Source organism: Echinops telfairi, unplaced genomic scaffold (assembly GCF_000313985.2).
Source record: "Echinops telfairi isolate 266 unplaced genomic scaffold, ASM31398v2 ScPeMD7_7468;HRSCAF=8506_0, whole genome shotgun sequence".
NCBI classification, from domain to species: Eukaryota; Metazoa; Chordata; class Mammalia; order Afrosoricida; family Tenrecidae; genus Echinops; species Echinops telfairi.
Window position 1 is genome coordinate 91,066,877 of NW_022111369.1, and position 3,781 is coordinate 91,070,657.

The 3,781-nt window shown below is 37.8% G+C and overlaps 1 pseudogene; it reads left to right on the forward strand.

The window, feature by feature from the left end:
• The first annotated feature begins 726 nt into the window (after nucleotides 1-726).
• LOC101654928 lies at nucleotides 727-1,414 on the forward strand (annotated as a pseudogene).
• The last annotated feature ends 2,367 nt before the right edge of the window (nucleotides 1,415-3,781 follow it).

The following is a 3,781-nucleotide window of genomic DNA, read 5'->3' on the forward strand; positions in this document are numbered from 1 at the left end:
TGGTCAATGTTTGTGAAGTTAGGGTTATAGCTTTTTCAAGTATATTCAGCCAAAATATCTAATATATTGAGATTCCATATAAGACTATTGATATTAAGGTAATTTTCAGTACTGAAAAATGAATGGGTGTTGGGAAGTTGACAAGGAAGGGTAAAACTTGGTTTTTAAAACATAAAATAATGCTTTTCAAACAAAGTACTAAACACAAAAAAAAATCACCAGGCATGTTGTAGACCAACCACACTGGTCTTGTAAAACAGGAATCACAAGTTCAATCTCATTGAGCCCTTTCCATCTTGCTCTGGAGCCCTCGTGACACTTTAGTGTAAGCATTGGTTGTTGACCTCAATATTGGTTAACCTACCAAATACTTGGCTGGACTGCAGGAAAAAGACAATGTTATCTGCTCCTATAAAGAATAATGGCCTCAGAGATGCTATTTATGGTTGCTACAATGAGTCAGAATTGATTTGGTGTCCGTGAGGGTGGTTTGTTTTTAGTTTGAGAATAGCTTGTGCTAGGGCAGACCAATATGTGACATCTGCTTCCTAATAATAGTTAAAAATTTCTACCATTGGCTAGATTAATTATACTAGTATTAGAAATGACAAATGTTCCCTTCAGATTGCCTATATTATTGCTTAGAAAGTTTATGATGATACCTCTAAAATGGACCAGGGAGGGGGTCTTAAGATGACTTCGGGTGACTGGTTCCTGAACAAGCAGATGTGGAGCGGGTTACTAAACGAGAGCGATGTTGACTTGAATTCTGAAGTTGAAGCTACTCCACAGTCCTTTGGACTCCACCTACAGGAAGCTGATGAAGAGCTGATGACTGGAAATGCCTGGATCTCAGATTTACCGACAGATGGAGTAAAGACAGTCACAAAGGCAAACAGATGTACACAAAGAGTTTCACTCCGGGACGTCCTTAAAGATGTGGAATAAATTTCCTATCGCATTGCCCAGAAAGCATACTGAACAGAAAACCGCACCGTCAAGAGTCAGGAGGAAAAGGGGAACGCTCCAAGAAAGGCAAATTGAAGAATGAAGAAGCGTCTCAAAGTGAACAATCCCAAGTGAATCGCAGTGGAGGGAGCGCACTCAGTATTTTGGGGTCAATGATAGCTTTGATGTCCATGTAAAAAGGAAAACGTTGGCAAGGCGGGTCCTGAGAAGAGCATCGCCCGCGCTGAGCCGGAGTGGGGTGTTGAGAAGGCTGAGTACCTCAGCAACCTGGTGGCTATTCAGAGCGCTTGGTGTTAAAGTTGCCACAGTGTTCACCTGCCCCAACTTTGTCATGGACAAAAAGAAAGTGGGGAATTGACAGGTGGTTCACAGAAAGAAGAAACTATCATGGAGAAATGCGGCAAAGAAGAAACGGAAACCCAAGAGCAACATGGGATATATGTAACTTGCCAGAGAGCCCAGGGCTCCTCAATGTCCCAGAATGATGGTCTTGGTTGTGCTAAAGGACTACCAGGATACTGACAGAAGGAGAAAACACTGGGGAATTGATGGTCAAGCCTTTACGATCTTTATTTTAAGAAGCTTGGGCCTTTTGTAGCAGAGCCTTCTGTTATTGGCACAAGCTAACCCAGCACACACCTGGAGAAGTGAGGACTCGCATGTTGATTTACGCAGGCCTCCGCCCTCGAGCCCCTTCTGCCTTTCATCCATTTGTGCAGTGCAGCCAGGCAGTGCCTTCCCTTCCCTTTCATATCTGTTGGGGCTGGCCACACTTCTTCTGGAATTTGACTCTTCGGAGTGGTATTTATTTATAACTATCACGTTAGTGCATTATAAAGGTAAATATTGACCTGCTCCCAGGAGGCAGTAGAGTTTTCATTTCAATTTAAAAAAACAAAAAACAGAAAGGACCAGGGATATGTATGAACCTTAGACATATAAATGGATTTTTGAGATCACACTTAATCATCAGTCCTAATTAAAAAATAATTAGCTTTATCATTTAACCCAACTTGTTACTTGCCCTCATAGATTGATCACTGAAGATATTGGGGTAGAAAATTGCTATTGGCGCCTGACTATGAGAAAGGCTCATACTTGGGTCTTGAAACAAGCAGCCAAGTGAGGTGTCAACAGAGCCCAAGGAAGCCTTTGATGGAAATGCCACCTAAATCCTCATGGAAGAAGCACATTAGCCCATGCCATTCACAAATCATAAATAACAAAATCCAAAACCAGAAGAAGGAATTCTATTAGAGCTTAAATTCTGAGCACCCCATTTGCAGAGAACTATGGTTGACAGTAAAACCCCAAAATTTGTTTGTAGACTTCCTTCCTGGACCGTCTCCACTGAACTCCCCAGATTTCTGAACATCTTTGTCTTCACACAATGCATTTAAAATAGATTACTGCATAGAAATTTAGTTTAAATTTTAATACCCTACAATTTAATTTCCCTCTTGACCCATTTTACCTTGTTTTAATATGTATTGTTTTTTATTTCTTTTAGATTGAAATTTATCTCTGTTGGATTTTGTTGTTGCTTATGGGAATGTTTGACATTATATGAAATTCAGGATGGGTACAACTAGCAAGACAGTTAATACATCCCTATCTATATTAATAGATCTTTACAAATACGAGAGGTTGTTAAGCAGTGAGGCAATCATAACAACAGATACTGGAATGCTGAAAATGACTTAAAAAAACTGATTATGGTAATAATAGCACAACTCTTTTTAGTATGTTTAAACCATTGACTTATATCCTACATGAAATATGTGTCAATACAATAGTTTTAGAAAACTGTTGTACTATAAATCTTTAGGGAGGCAGAAAGTGTGACTAGCTTGTGGGTTTGATCTGATGACTGTGCAGTTATCACCTCAACAAGTAACCCAAGAGGCCACTAAGGCTCCTAACTGAAGCACAGAGAGGTTACATACCTTGCTTAAAGTAAATGCTAGAGTTAGGGTTCAACTGAAAACAGGACATATTCAGATTCATTGGCAAATCAACCAATCTGCTACATCTATTAATACTAACAGCCTGTGAATTCTAACTTGCCATTGCCTGTAAAATGGGATATATATGGATTGCTAAATGCAGGGTCTTGTGTTGGGTTACTAACTGCAAGGTGTATGATTCAAACTACCAGCTGTTCTTTGGAGAAAGATCAGGCTTTCTACTCCCACAAAGATTTGTAGTTTCAGAAACTCACAAGGGGCCATTCTCCTCTGTTCCAAAGAGTCGCTGAGTCAGAATCAACTCAATGGCAATGAGTTTGATTTTTATATTTCAACTTTTATGTTTTACATCATCCACAAAATCATTTTGCCTATTATGGTCATTCAAAACATTTTATAATGTGCTTAAATGAGCACAGTTGCGGGTATGTCACAGCTGTTTACAAAGTTATTTAATAAATTGTTCCTAATACCAATAAGGAATGTTTAATGGTGAAACTTGGTTCTGAAAATATACATTAATATATAGAATAGAAGTTGGACCTTTTTCTTTTTAAGAAAAAATACTTTTTCAGATATTTAATTAACTTAAATTAAAAATATATACATCACTGAAAACATACATGGATGTCGTATTTTTTGTTTGCCAAAGAAGTGTGATAATTCTTTTTAAAAAATGAGGATAATCTCAGTTAATGTCCAAATTAAGCCAGAAATCATTATTTAGTGTTAGTTAAAAAATACCTTTGAAATAAAATTCTATATATTTATATATGTATGAATTCCCTCTCCTAAAAGTAATTCACAACTATCTTTTAAGATTAAAATAGTCACAAAATTCAAAA